The sequence below is a fragment of the Crocodylus siamensis genome, chromosome 8 (genome assembly GCF_052110815.1).
Source record: "Crocodylus siamensis isolate JL-2025a chromosome 8, ASM5211081v1, whole genome shotgun sequence".
NCBI classification, from domain to species: Eukaryota; Metazoa; Chordata; order Crocodylia; family Crocodylidae; genus Crocodylus; species Crocodylus siamensis.
This window is the reverse complement of record NC_143402.1, coordinates 71540862-71556207: the sequence shown is the minus strand read 5'-3', so window position 1 is coordinate 71556207 and position 15346 is coordinate 71540862. Positions and strand designations below refer to the sequence as shown.

At 47.4% G+C, this 15346-nt stretch overlaps 1 protein-coding gene and 1 long non-coding RNA gene across 9 annotated transcripts in view; one reads left to right on the top strand and one right to left on the bottom strand.

The window, feature by feature from the left end:
• The window catches only part of HLF (HLF transcription factor, PAR bZIP family member), a 53696-nt gene extending 53227 nt beyond the window's left edge, over positions 1-469 (bottom strand). For 6 of the 7 annotated variants that reach the window (XM_090059726.1, XM_090059728.1, XM_090059724.1 and 3 more), the window contains exon 1: positions 280-469. The gene's annotated coding sequence lies outside the window, so the exon portion shown is untranslated. The remainder of the gene's footprint in view (positions 1-279) is intronic. The other variant, XM_090059730.1, reaches the window with a different exon arrangement.
• Positions 470-578: 109 nt separating this feature from the next.
• Positions 579-4666, top strand: LOC149859015 (uncharacterized). Of its 2 annotated transcripts, XR_016443970.1 has the most exons (3): positions 579-1169; positions 1356-1474; positions 1717-4666. It is a non-coding gene; the product is annotated as an uncharacterized LOC149859015 (long non-coding RNA). The 2 variants fall into 2 exon arrangements; XR_016443969.1 differs by having other exon boundaries at positions 579-1474.
• Positions 4667-15346: the final 10680 nt, after the last annotated feature.

Sequence of the window (15346 nt, the reverse complement as noted above, 5' to 3'; positions counted from 1 at the left end):
GCTTGGGAAGGGCTAGGTCCGCAAGCGGCAGGTGTCCCCCAAACCCAACAGACTAGTTCAACTTTTCTCTGGGCCTAATCTGCATCGAAAGCAAACTGCCCCAAACAGGAGATTTTACTACTTTGAGCTCTCCTGTGAAATACGGCCTTGCGCTTCTACCCGGGAGAACGGTTGCGCTCTTTTCTCCTATGCCTGAAGAGGGGTGCTTCTGCCCCACAGCTTGCAATGAGCTTTTTTTTTTTTTTTGCAAAAAATCTAATAAAAAGAAATCATCTTTACCACCAGCCCTGATTGCTTCTGAGCTGCTCCATGCAGGGAAACCCGGAGGGGGGGGACAAGGTCCCTCATTTGAGCAGCGATGACGCAGCAGAAGGAGCTCCCCGCCCCCGAAGCGCCTGATGGGGAGAGGACATGGGGCTGGGGGGCACAAAGCAGCGGCAGAGAAAGACGCCAGCATCCCGCCCGCCCGCCCGCGCCGCTTCCCCGGGCGCGCCGAGCCGCCAACCTAAAAATCGCGTTGCCTTGCACAGCCCCGCCCCCGCGCTACGTCACGCGGGAACCCCGCCCGCGGGCAGCGGCGTCACGTGGGGCGCGGGGTGACCTACTTCGGGCGCGAGGCCTGGCTCAGGGGGCTTGCTGCGCCCGGCCGCACCCTCCCGGGGCTGCGCCTCGTGTCGGGCAGAGGGAGGCTCCCTGCGTCGCCTGCGGCTGAACTGAATTGGTTCCCGACCCCGCCAGCTGCCAGGGTGCAGCCTGGCCCCTGGCCCAGGGCTGCTGGAAGGGTCATTTCCAGCCCCACCTTGGGGTTTCTGCAAAGTTTCCCTCCTGGGGGCGGGTTTGCAAAGGGCTGGCGTTCCTTCCCGCTCCCATGCCCGGGGTGCAGGCTGGTGACGCCTCACCCCAGCTGAAGACCGGGAAGGAGGGTGGGCAAGACGGAGCCGGGGAAGTGGCGCAGGGGCCACAAGCTTTCGTGGCCGGTCGCTGCGTGTCGGGGGCCCTTTGCCGCGGCCAGCGGTGCCAGGCGTTCTCGGGCAAAGATCACGGCACGAGGGCGATGGCAGCGGAGCCGGTGCCACCCTTGCGTCCAAGTGCTTGCGAAGCGCCTCGTCTCTGCAGTTTCGCCTCGGGCTCTCCCAGCTGGAGGGAAAAGCTCGAATAGATGCATTCAGGTTTGGTATGCCTCACGTCACAGATCGAACCCGACGGTTTATTTCTAGGACTGTCCAGGTTCTTGCATTTTTTGTTGTTGTTGTTGCAACATTACCAGTTCCTTTTTCACTAACCGGTTTTCTTTTAAATGTGCAAAACATTTCCAATTTCTTGTTCTACATCTAAATGTATTGCGTTCTTCCTAGGGTGTTTTTGCTCCATTATTGCCTCACTGTTGCTCTGGGGACTCCCACTGCACGAAGAGTCCCGGGGAAATACAAGGGGAGTTTCCCTGCCGCCCTCCTGCGTATAGGACCTGATGGGTGTAAGTATTGTGCGCACTACATGCCGATCAGGGGAATCGGGTTATAATAAAGCCTCTCCACAAATGCAGTTTTAAAACAGGACTTGAGAGCTGGAGGGAGGTCAGAAGACAAGCTGTACCTGTTTAAAAGGGGAGCGGTAGAGGACACCAGCTGTGTGGCATGTAACTTAGCACACGGGAAGACCCAGATCAGAACAGGTTGATCGTGAATAATAAGTTAGGGATAACTTCTTGTGGCTTAGGTTCCCCTTGCCATGGGCTAGCAGCAAGCCTACAAAACCGTTCCCATGACGCAGCGGACGCAGAGGAAGTCCTTCACGCCTTGGTGCAGTGCGCTCACCTACCTCAGCACAGTTGAAGACGCTGCTAGAAGTACGCTGCGCTCCTGTTTACAGCACAAGACGACTTGCTGTATTGGAACCTGATTTTTTCCCCGCTTCTGCATAGTTGTTTTACATCATGGCTGGTACACGGGTGCCCAGCCCTTTTATCTGCCCATCTTGCTCTGCCGTGGAGCCATACAGGAAAAGAGCCATCCCATTTGGAAAAAAAACTTTCGGCTCTAGATGAAGCTGGCCAAAGATCGGATACGGGCAGCTCAGCAGATGCTCTCTTTAGCTGTCTTCTCATGCCCTCCTCCCTGCGTGTGAAATCTAGGTGCAAAAAGAGGGAAAAGAAACCATCCTGAAAGGAAAGGGGTCACTTAGGAACCCAAGGACAACCAGCTCTTCTATTAATACTTAGCAGAAGATGAAGAGGTGATGAACAGCACAACTCTGGTTTGCAGATAGCCTCGTGCCTCTATTTCAGCCCTTCAAAACCTGCCTGTAGAACAAGAGGGAGCAAAATGGGCATGCAACAGGCTGGAAGGAAAGGAAAACTAGCTTGAAGTGGCTTAAAAAGGACTGTTTGTTACTTCCGATTTGGCAGGAGCCGAGGAGATGCTGCCAGGTTGGTATGGGGCAGGTCTGGGAGGAAAGGATGCGAGTCTCTTCCAGCCAGGCACAGTTCAGAGTAACATACAGAGCAATGCACTGGAGGCGAGCATATCTGACTACTGCGCAGCAATCTGGAGGCACAGTCAAAAGCATTAGGCATCTTGGCCCTACTAAAATTAAAGAAAAAAAATGATACGTCCTGGAAGAAGCCCAGATTTGGCTTTCTGAGCAAAAGCCATTCCTGACAGACTTGAATTGCTTCTCAGTTGATGCGTGTCGGCCACTTGGCATACAACTGAGCAAGCGGACGTGATTTTGCACCAAAGGAAAAATGTTCAGCAAATGAACTGTGACCTCCCACCTTAGGATTAATTGAATGAGGAAGAGACAAATTTGGAATTGCTCCTAGGCGGTGGCAGAGGAACGTCTCTGAAGTAACCTGGGGTGGCGCCAAATGGCATTTCAGTTCTCAGAAAAATAGGTATTACTAGTCATCGCTTCCACACGGTGGGTTGAAAGATTAATAAGTCTTCTCTGCCAAGTTTACAGTCAGTCCTTGACACGAGAGCAGAGGGAGGATTTGCCTGGGTGACTGACCTGGTTTGAACCGAGCAAGAGTTACTCTGCAGAACGACTGAGTGTTTTTAGAAAGAAATACTGTGCTTTGGGGAGCTGGTCTGTGACTGACGCTGCACCGACCCCTGTAAACCATTAGCCAGCCTGCTGGAGCCTGCAGGTGTGCGGCGGACATGGATTCAAGGTCCTTGCTGTTGCGCGAAGCTGGAAGAGCCTCATTGGTAGGCTACCTGGAGCACAGCCAGCTGAGCGGCAAGACCGACTCGTGCTGAACTATGGTGAAGTTAGCGAGCAAGGAAGCAAAGAGAGGCTGGGTCGATTTGGGACCCGGCAAAGTACAAGGGCAGAGCTTCCACTGGCTTCAGAGGCGGCATGGTTTCATTTCTCCTGCGTCACTTCGGCCTCATTGCAAAAAGTGACGGTTGCAGGCGGGACCATTTGAGGATTTGACATGTTTGGGCTGTTTTCTTTTAAAGCTGACAATTGTTTTATTGGAGATTTTTAAACAGATGAAAGAAGAAAATTAAAACTCCCCCCCATCCCTGAGCAGGGCCATAATAAAACAAAGGAGTGAGAGGGTTCAGATCTGACCCTGACATGTAGCTTTAAGTAAAATTCCCCACTGAAATTGATAATCCTGGTTCCCCTGACACGATGAGGTTCATCTCAGCAAGAGTTCCTGGTAGGGGAGGACGATGAAGTTGTCAGGCAGAAACTAGCTACAAGGGAGTTTTATCTAGGCTTGTAATTTGTTGCATCTTGTACTCCCTTATTCAATTCCACGACATCCAACTGGAATTGAAGTTTTCCAGTGAACAGATCCCAGTTCTTCTGGGTCAGGGTGTTGCAATTAAATAAAAGCACTGTAGGAGAGCCTGGCTTTTCTTTTTGGAAAAACCTGCAAGCATCCCAGAGACAGAAGCAGACTATAAAACATAAGGCTGCATTACATTTTTGTCTTAGCTTTTTAAGGGACCCTCATTACAAGAAGTGCATGGCATTTTAAAGGCAGCTGTAATATTAACCATCTCTCTTCATCTACATGCAGCTTTATCGCGGGAAGGAGTCGCTAGCTCTTCTGCTTACGGTTGCCAAGGACAGCACTCATTTTATAACTGAATAGCCAAGTATTACACTGGCGAGAAACCACAGCATCACCACCGATCATGTGCCTATGCAGATAACAATGAAACCAGAAATGAGCACGTCATGTTTTAATACACCATAGATCTTTAAATAATTTCCCTTAAGTTGTTAGATGACTCTAAGGACGACAGTTTATAGTGAAGGGATGAAAACTTTAAAGAAGCCTTAAGATGCTTTACCAGTTCAAACAACACTTTGCTTATGTTGTCTTGTTTATTGAACAGAATTGGGCTTTTTTAATGAAAAGTGAAATGCGGGACCTAGAGACAATGTTTGGTAGGAACTTAAGCTTGTGAACTGCATCCACCGCCCTGCACATTCCAAGTTTTGGTAACTGCTCAGGTCTGCTACATTTTCTTCCAGCCTTGCTACCTGCTCTGTAAGCCTTTTGACTCTGCTCCTGTGCATATACACTTGTGTAATCCAGGATTTAGGCTGCGATCTGTTCTGGATGCACCGGGCATAATACAAGTCTATTTTGACTCCATTTGTTTCCATCCTTTCTGAAATATTTTCTTCTACGTTAAAGTAATTAATGGCTTTGCAGAGTGATTTTTTTACCCCCTTTTCCACAACTTTATACAGTCAGGGTACAAACTGCACTTACATGTTTCTAGGCCTATAGAACAGCGCGTGCAAGATATCTTTAAGATCCGTGTCCCCCTGTATTTTTTTGTAATGCTTCTGACCCAGAGAGTACATTATTTTGATTGGCATGGGAAAGGAGGCTGTGATCTTATTTTGACTATTTGTTATTGCTTTTTCAAACCTTATCAAAGGAAGAAATAAGAGGACTTTTCAATGGCTTCTTGCCAACATCACTAATCAAAATTTTAATGAGATTTTTCCTTTTGAGGCCTAATTTAGGTCCAATTAATAGTGTACAAAGCAAATGTGCTATGCCATAAAAGGGCTTAGACATACTGGCTCTGTCTACAGCATTTGTGTTTGAATCCCTTTACAAGAGAAATATTAAACAAACAAGTTTAATGTGCTATCTTTAATATAGGCAGACTTTTGACTTATGCTTTAATGAACAAGAGTGCCTTTAGAAAGTGGGGACCTCTATTTTTATAATTGGCTTTGGATCTGTGTAGCGTAAACACTCCACGAGTTTTAGCTGTGTGACTCCCCTATCGACTCCATGGAGGTATTTTAATGCCCAACCCAAATACACCACTGCCTGGGAAGAGATCCCATCTCTCTGGGTATAGAAATCTGGCAGGACTGCATGGCTCAACAGGACTGCTAGGCTGCAGATCCATGCTTAACACAGGTACTCAACACTCGTTTTCGCTAAAATATTGCAACGGTTGCCGAATAAGGCAATTTCAGAACAACTCCTTCAAAATGAAGCACTGTCAAGCAGAACTGCACCCCCCCCCCCAAAAAAAAAAAAAAAAATCATGAGAAACATTTTCTCTTTTTCCACAAAGGGCAGGGTATGTGGTAATGGTTTAAAATGCAGCAAAACAAATTTCGATCAAGTGTCACGAAAACCTAGCTGTGAGGCTGGATTCAAGGACAGTGGAACAAGTTCCTGAGCGAAGGGAAGGGATGCAATATCCTTCATTGGAGGTTCACAAGATGTCTGTGCAGATTTCTCCAGCTAGGATGGTTTAGGACGAAAGCATCCTACATCCATGCAGGGGGTTGAACTAGATGACCTTTAGTGTCTCTTTAATTCTTGATTTCACAAACTGACTTTCACTTTTGTTGCCAACAAAGTGACAAAACTAAGCAGACAACAATGGGGATACAGGGTATGATTAGGTAGTGTCAAAGGCATATAGTGACTCTAGGCCCCAATTCTTGATTTCACTATGATCACCATACACAGCTTTTGTCATTTAAAGGAGCCTTAAACCGGCTCCTTTCCGTTCTCGGTGTACCGTGCAGCAGTTTCTGAGTCGGAGAGATGCAGGAGCAATTGAGTCTGGGCACCTTCTGCTGACCTAGCGCATCGAGTATTTCAAGTTCACCGTTTCTCCACTTAGGATCCTACTAAAAGCTGTAAATTAAGTAAGAAGTATAAAATACTTTAACAAAATAGGACATTAAGTAATCCAAATGCTGTTCAGAGTTAAAAGCCCATTGCAGCTAAAACACAAACCTGAAATCTTGGAAGTACCGAAATCACACACTGAAGCTAAGCAAGCCAAACGATTCTGTTGGCAGCCAGAGCCCGTTGCATCAGAGGGAAAAAAGAAAAAGTTCTTAAGTGCCATCTCCAAATTTCAGGTCTTTCAAACAAATATAATTTCTTACTTAGAAATTCTCTTTCTTTGAGCTCAAGATATTTTTCCTGACTCATCTTAGCCATTGGGAGAGTCATCAAGTTTATGGGAATGAATTAAAAGGAGCGATAAGGAAAAGTAACTTCATTTACAGACAGCAGAAAATGCACAGAACTGAGTCCTTTCTGAAGGAAAGCAGAAAGGATCTGAGAATGAAAATGCTAGTCAGGCTGAAGTGAAGACTTAACCATGTATAGCTAATGGAAAAAAAGACGGAAGAATTCGAAGCTAAGTGTTACTACAGATCACCTGCATCTGGCCAGCTGTGGATGAAGTTCATGCTAAATAGTAGCAGGTGGGTTAGAAGAGTAGCCTATCGAGTGACCATTGGCTTTGAAGTCACATGAGGCATATTGCAAGCACGCTTAAATACACCTTCCAAATGTGTACTTCGAGATGTGTAAATAAATAGACTCTCCGCGATCGTGAAGAAAGAGCCAAACCACAGGGCAGAGCGGAGCCAGGATCTTTCTGCATCTGTTACAACATTACAACACCCTGAACGGTGCCTTGGTTGATTTGCAGTGGAAATATTTGTTTTTCAATTGGAATTTCGATAACTCAGAACAGATGTTCACATTCATGGCCCAACACTGCCTACTCGTTGCATGCAGCTTAAACCAGGTTTTACATCTGTCATCTGCTCTATCACGGTCTTATCTGGAATGGACTATAGCTGGAAAGCCGTTATCCTGGGAAATAAGTGTAGCACAAAATGGGAACTGATCTTTGTTCTAGTCTGCCTTATGAACATCTCACCACTGACAAGAACAGAATTAAAAACAAGAAAGAAAGTTATTTTTATGCACTCCAAAGCAATTTGATTTTCATCAGTCCCGGGAGAGTGGCATGCAAAAGAGAGTGCTGATCTCACATATTGGTTTCTGAGTCTTTCAAAGCTTTGCATTATTGTTCCATTCAGACTAGAACCAACCCGGACTCTGATCTTTTCCTTCCTATTTATCTAGGAAATAATTTTAACAGGAGGTGACAATATTCAGTAATTAATTAGTTTCTCCAAAAGAAAGAACTAGGTTTTTTTTGGGTGATTAGGATTGCAGTCTGGGGGAAAAATAAAAGCGCGATTTAGGTCTCTGAAGACCTCCACCCACAATAGACACCTGCACAACTACTGGTAGCGAGTCAGCCTGTCGGCTTAGCCAGAAAGGGTGTTGTGAAGCAGGAAGCGAATGTCCCATTCCTTGGCGATCTGATCCACTCGGACAGAAGACAGTGGACGTTCCTGGATCCGCTTCAACGACAGTGGAATAAGGACCTCTATTTCGCTCTTGAGTAATGTTATTTGTATTCCTCAATGCTCCCTTGCCACCTACACAAAATCCAGAGGCATTCACCGAAGCTAGAAGAGTTACTCCAGGTTTACAATGGAGCTTGGCTTGAAGTCTGTAACTTCACCTTCTTTTGTGGCTAGGATTAATTTTTATTCCCTTACTGAACACCATTTTGTGAAATTTACTGCCCATGAAAAATCCCAGTCAGGCAGCAGGCAACACATTTATTCCATTATCAGCTAGATTTCTTGCCAGAAGGCATCAATACGTTATATTAATGCCTTGATACATTAATAATGCCAGATAACATGGCAGTCACTTACCCATTTGTGGAACACAGCTTTACATTGCAACGCTTATCAGAGATAAGCTTTATAAAGAAGTTGCTTCTCCTCAGCTAGGAAAAGGAGCTAATATTCCTCATTCGTCATCACTATCAATGCCACACGTCAAAAAAAATAAAAATAAATTGGCAACCTGAGGGTGAAACGTGCAGAATGGCTGTTGCAACGGTGCGTGCACCATATTCATACCTCTCAGGGCAGTGAAAAGAAATGCACGTTCTTGCTGTTCTGGAGCAAGACATACAGCGATACGCTGTGCATCACTGACATGCTGAAGAGATTGCAGTCTTGGATGTAGGACCTCCCCAGGGTAAGCCCAGTAAAAATGCTGACTATTCTCCATCAGGGGGACTAGCATTTGTAATAGTGACAGGGGTCACCCACTGTGCCTAGATGCCATGGACACAGCCACTCTCCTGGTAACTCCAGGAAGGATAATCTTCTTTTCACGATACTTCTGTGATATCCGTTGTGAAATTAGCCGGTACAACTTCACTCTTTTCAAACACTCCCATCGCCCCGTGTCCAAGCAGGAAGTCCAGCGGGCTGATGCACTTCCATATTTCAGGAAAGAAAGTCCACTACAGTCCTGTTAAGCAAGGCTTCTCGACTGCAGCTTGCTTGCCTTTCACTCCTGACAATAAGCCTCGTTATTCTAGTCTGGCATAGTCTAACTGATTTCTTAGCCTGTAAAATGCAGTTGGCCCTTGGAAAAGCTGCTTCTGCAGACAGCTACATAGCGTGTCAGTACCTGAACCATAAACCCGGCACCCAGACTCCACCGAGTTTCTTCGACACCAGGTCCGAGCAGCCATCTCCATTCTCAGCTCCTATTCTTGGGAAGGTACCAAGTGCATCTGCACAATCATTTTGCAGTGCAATACCTTTGCTTTGATGTCAGATCATGGGGAAAATAGTGCAGGCTAAGCAGGAGAGATCTTCAGATCACAAGGGTATCAAGGAGCTAGATTAGGAGCAAGAGCTTCAGCCTGGTCAACCTGTGACAGCTCTGTCAAGGGTCCTAAAAGCTTGGGCTGTTGCTCAGTGACGTGGTGGCAGATCTGAAGTGAATTATAAAAGGTGTTATATGAGGATTTCCTTGGAAGCCCTGACACTGGGGGAGTGCTGGTGACAGGTTATACCTGGTAGACGCTGGGTTGCACATCACACTATGGAAGTCCCACCTGGTTCAGTGACCCACAAGCAGCTGGGATCAAGGGGCTGGAGCTTCAGTAGGCCCTCAGGTCTCATTATGCTTGCGGCTACACAGCAACTCAGGATCAGGGTGGCGCAAAACCAACACGTTGCCCCATCCCTGCTGGGTCGAGATCTTTGTTGCCACAATTAAAAAATGCAGCTCAGTATCTCACCCAGGTGTTCAAGAGGGTGGTAGGTGGAGAGAGACTGGAAAGAGACTCTTGCTTTCTGTACTACGACATTTTAGAAAGAGAAACCTTCCTTTGAGATGCTTATTTGAAGGATGGTTTTCCTTCCTAAAGTTTTGTATGTCGATGTCTTCAGCTTTCTTTAATCAAGACACCATAGGTCTACTGCTAGGCAGGTAGGAGACCTGTGCTCCATCGTGCCTCTGCCGCTGACTTAAGCAAACTTGAGCAAATCTCTCTGTGTCACCGTTTTCCTTCCTATCCCATGTCTGCTTTTCATATTATGCTGGAAGATCTTGGAGACAGGAACAGGAAAAGGATGCATAATTTCACCAAAGACATTAGGTTTACTTGCATGAGTTTGCATGGCAGAATTGGGCTACAATTGTCTGAGTTTCAAACGGTGCATCTTTCCCATCTCTTCCCTACTGCATGTCGAACCCTGCACCTCAGCTTTGATTTGTTCACTGAAAACCAAACAGAGGTTCACTAGCATCAGCTATAATTGGTTTGCCAATGATTTATATGTAAGTGCTTTGTTCTCTCACCCTGCTGAAGGATTGTAAGTCTCCCACACCTGACAACCAGGCTCTGCATTTCCTGGTAATGTGTTCTGTGGCTGCAATCTGTATTTCTGAACCTCTCAATAATGTGTTTCGTCTTTCAGATCTTCTTAAAGAAGAGACTTTGTCCGTTAATGGAGTCCGTATTGATCCTGGTCATTACAGATCGATATAATCTGTCTGCTTTGGCAGTGATTTTCAGGGATCTCATAAATAAGCACTTATTAAACTGCTTCAATCCTAATTAGATTTTAAGGGTCTGATCCTGCCGGATGCTGAACACCTGCAAAGTATCATGTGGATTTGAAGTCGTCATGACTCCTAGCATTTAAGATTAAACCCTTGGAGTGCTGCAGCCTTATATTCCTGCCTGTTTGCACATGGCACCATTGCTTGTTCTGGATAACAACCGAGTAGGACTACTTTATTTACAGGCAACCCATGTTTAACACTGTTTCGCTTAGCGCCGTTTCACTTTAACACTCACTTTAAATCGCTACCGGATTTCACTTAGCGCTCTGCGAGCTTTGTTATAACGCTCGTGGTCACCATCTTGGGTCATGAAAAACACTTGCAGTCACCATCTTGGGTCGTCAGATACTTTCGGTCCCACTTATTGCTTGTTCCGCTTACCGCTGGGGTTTTTAGGAGCCAATTACAAGCACTAGGCGGGGCTTGCCTGTATGTATTTTACGGGAGCTCTGATACAGCCAATCACTTGGAAATTACCCAAAGACTGTGTATGCCAAGATTTACAATTAGGAATCTTTAAAGTTGCCAGAGAGCGATCCCTCCTGAAACAAAGCCTATTACACCGGTGGTTCTCAACTTTTTAGACTCAAGTTCCCCCTTGACAAATACAGTGCTTAATTTTTGCTTCGACTATGAAGAGGTAAGGGCACTGTACACATGACGGGTTGCACGCTCTGCCCCCCGAACTGAAATGTTGGGTGTTTAATTGAAGACCACTGTTTCAGTTTAGGGGCTTTATTTTTCCGTCATTGTTACTGTGAGGGACCTGATCCTTTCCTCCCTCCCCACCCCGCCCCCCTTTCAGCAGAGCCTGCCCATGGCCGGTGGGGCAAGCTGCTGGCGGTCTGAGCGGCCCTTGAGCTGCAGGGGACCCCAAGTCCTTCCCTCCGCGGCAGCAGCGCTCCTGTGGCTGCCCAGGCGGGCTGCTAGCGGGCTGGGTGTTGCCCCAGCTCAGAGGCAGCACCTGGCCCGATCCAACTCTTCCTCAACCCCAAGCTGGGGCAGCACCTGGCTTGCCAGCAGCTGACCCAGGTAGCTCCGTGGTGCATTGCTGCCGCAGAGGGAAGGACTGGGGCCCTATGCAGCTCAGGGGCTGCTCAGCCTGCCAGCAGCTCCCCCGCAGCCATGGCAGAGGTAGGCAGACTCTGCTGGAAAAAAAAGCATCAGGCCCTTTGCTGGTTCTGCCTTCAGCAGGTGCCTGCAAAAAGCAGAAGTGGTGAGGGACCCAATCCTTTTTTTCTGTGGTGCCTGCCCATCTCTCTCAGAGCCGGGGGGCAAGCTGACTAATAGCTGCAATGCAGCATTGCAGACTAAACGACATCTGAACGTAGTTTAGTTTGCAATGATGCAAACTCTCTTAACCCCCCCCAAACCCATGCACGTGTACAGCGTGACACCATTAAGCCATGCAAAGTGATATTTTCGTCATGTGCATAGGTGACATGTAGGGAGGGGAATGGGGCGGGGGCATGTACCCCTCTGAGACTGGCCCTAGCTGGCTGGGGGGTGCGGGTGCCAAAAGAAGTGTTGGCCAGCGCCCCCCTCCTCCCTGAGATTGGGGCTGGCTGGGGAGCGGGGTCACCGAGAGAAGCGCTGGCAGCACTTCCAGTTTTGCCACTGGCACTTCCGGGGTTGGCGATCAGCTGCTGGGAGACCCCTCCCCCTCCAGTGGCCCATTGGCTGCTGGTGCCCCCCCCAGACTCAGGAAGCACCAGTCACCCATGGCCACGTGTGCAAGCGCCCTAAGAGAGCAATTCTTCTGTTGCTGAGACCTCAGAAAGACCATGCCAGGGCAGAACGTTTCCTATTTGAAATCTCTGGGTTTGCCTCATGGATCGTACCTCGCTGTTTGCAATATTGCAAAGCACCCCACGACACCCTTAAAAGGATCTTGTGGCACCCTGGTGGAGTGGATCCCTGGTCTAGACAATAAACTGACTACCCTTCGCATACTGCACTGCTTAAACCACCAGCAATACAGCCAACACTGTGCGGTGCCTTAGGTAGGCTAATTAGCATCACCCTGGTTGAGAGCCGCTGGCCCAGACCTTTGCAGTTTGTTACATGCAACCTGCTACTACCATGGGGCCCAATTTTGATCCCAGCGAGGTTACTACAGTGACAGGTACTAGGAATTGCTCCTGCAATTACTTAAGGGTAACAACAACAAAAAACAGCAGAACTACTATGACACTGGCAGAAAAACCAGAACACCACCTGCTATAGTAAATGCAGTAACACAAGCTTATTAGCAATGCTATATTTAGATTTACTCTCATCTTCAATTGCTTTTAAGTTTAAACAAATAAGCGAGCGATGCACAAGCCCAAAATTCTTCAAAAAAAAAAAAAATCACATTGCATAAAAAATAGAGGTGCAATAACACTTCATTCTCTATTCGACCCTCAGACAATACCCTGTGCTACCCCGCCCTAGCTCTACTTGGTACAGCTCTTTACCGTTACAGATGCTTTGTTACAAATACTTCTGTAAACCATTCATTGGGGTTTAATCCTACACTTTTTTTTGCACCTTATTTAGTACTATTATTGATTTCAGTTAGCTTTGGATCAAGACTCAAGCTGTACGGGGTTTGTAGGGTCTGATGAAGACGTTTGTTTAGAGCTCTAGCAATCTTGCACGTTTAGAAACATTTCAGCAGTCTAGAACAAGGGGAGCGAGGGGGAAAATGGAAACAAGAATTACGGCCCGTATTGCTGCAACCAGAGGCAACTCTTGCTATAGGCTGCCAATGATCATAACTGTAGGGAAAAGTTATGGTGACTAAGAAAAACATGTTTAATTTTAAACTGCCACATTGTGATTGGGGATGGTGGGAAAAGCACTTTTTAACATTACACTAGCTTATTTTTGATCAAAGTCTCGGAAATGGATTTAGTATTTTCAGAGTTACAAAATGTAAATGAAGGTGCAAACGACACATAGAAGTTACTGTTTCTTACCACTGGAAAAACAGCCACTCTGGGGGCAAAACCTGGCCCCTGTTCAATAACACTGCCGAACAGTTTAAGAAAGGAAGCGGAGATTTGGTTTCATGGACTCCACGTGGAATATTTAGGCAAATGAAATGGAATTTCCAGCACTGGGATTCGGCGCGAGCGCTGCGATCGCCACTGGTAAAACGATTAAAACAGTCAGGTTTCAACTAGTGAGTGAAAGGAGCAGGGGATTTCAAGCTCATTGAAAGAGCCACGACGTTATTAACCAGGAGCAAAGGCAATGAAAGATTCTAGAAGAAAAATACAAAACCAAACCAAAGCCCCAAATGGATAGCTTTTTGCTTTACAAACTGATGGCTGTTGATTAAGTTGTAATAAAGGTCACCAGGAGCTTTTTAAAATTGGTTTCCCTACAGGGTGCATCTGCTTTCATACAAGCTTGTTTCTTCCACTCCAATAACCTTGCTCATCTCCTGTTACAATGAGAGAGGTCAGTGGAGTTTTTGCAAGCTCACAGTGTTATGCTGCTCTGCTAGTCCTGCGTGGAAACAGGGCCATCCCACAGTGCTCTTCTGATTAGGGGTTATATTGCCATGTCATGACCGCTAATTATGGTTTCACAGACACAGATATTAGGGGCTGGAAGGGACTTTGCAAGGTCCCTGAGTCCAGCCCCCCTGCTGCAGGCAGGAAGTCTGCTGGGGTCAAATGAGCCCAGTGAGATATGCATCCAAACGCCTTTTGAATGAGTCCAGAGGAGGTGCTTTGCACCCCCTCTGGGGGAAGTCTGTTCCAGACCCTGAGCACAACAGTTGGGGAGAAATTTTGGCATCAAAGGAAGCCACAGCAAAACGTCCAAGTAGATTGATGGAGCCAGAGTTTCACCCCAGTGCACCCTTGCAAGTGACTTGACCTGCCTATAGCTGCCACCCACATCTGTGCAATGGTGCATGGTTCAGGTATGTGCCAGAGGGACAGTGCTTACCTGCTTCGCAATAGGCAAACGAAAAGCCACGAGCACGGTGGCCCGATTTGTATGGTTAGCAGCAGCTTCCCAGAGGGCTGTGCACCAACCCAGGGGCCAAGCAACTGGAAGCTCCAGCGAGATTGGCTAATTGCCGCCTCCTTTTCTCAGTGCTCGTTAACAGCCTTCGTCAGGAATCGTTTCAGCTGAGGAGGGAAGGAAGCTAGGCAGCAGGCAGGGTTTGCACAGAGCCAGCGCCAGTTTGGAACAGGATCCGTTTCTCAACAGTAGCGACAACGCCTCCGAGCTGCTTTCCTACTGCACCCAGCAGCAGTTTAAAAAGTGATTCAGTGTCTCCCTTCCCCTACAAAAAGTCATTTCCCCCTATTAATGGGAGGCTCTAGACTGGCCCCGCTAATGCAAATTCATGCTAATACCTGAACAATCAGAGCAACAGCCCACCGGGAAGGAACTGAAGCAAGGGGCCGGAGGCCTGATCTGCTTCATAGCACATTGATTGCACCCCACACTCATGCCACAAGTCTTGTGCTGAAGTTGAATCCTCTCCATTGAGGCAAAGGAAAAACTGAAACCAAACCCAGAGGGTCACGCTGTTCCCTGGATTTTGCTCCATTTGAGGCAGGGATGTTGTTTCAAGGTTTTATGTAAAGCTTGGCTTGACGCTCCAGTAGCCCCATTGCAAAACACAAGTAAATACCAGTCTTGCTTCTGGCAGGGCCACGCGGCACGACGTGTGGGTTCAAATGACTCACAGAAACGCCTGTGCTGGCCCCTCCCTGCCATACGGGCCTCCGGACTGGGACAGGGTTGTGCCCGTCTCAGCCACCTGAGCTGTAGCAACTCTGCTTCACCCATCTGGGTTGTTTCTCAGCTTCGGTTCCCTCCCTGGCTTACACCACCGAAACGGGGAGGACAAGGGCGATGCAGAAAAGAGAAAGAAAAAAACCCTGAAGCACCTGGGAAGCAAATGAGAGATCGATGGAACCGGGAAGGAGGTCAGGAGAGCAACTCAAGAGAAAAACAGGCCTGTATACAGACTACCACAGCTGCATGCTCCCATAACGAGGGGCACCTAGCTTTGGATCCACTTTAAAACACGCCTATTCTGTGAATGAGCTTCCTAGGTACATCCAT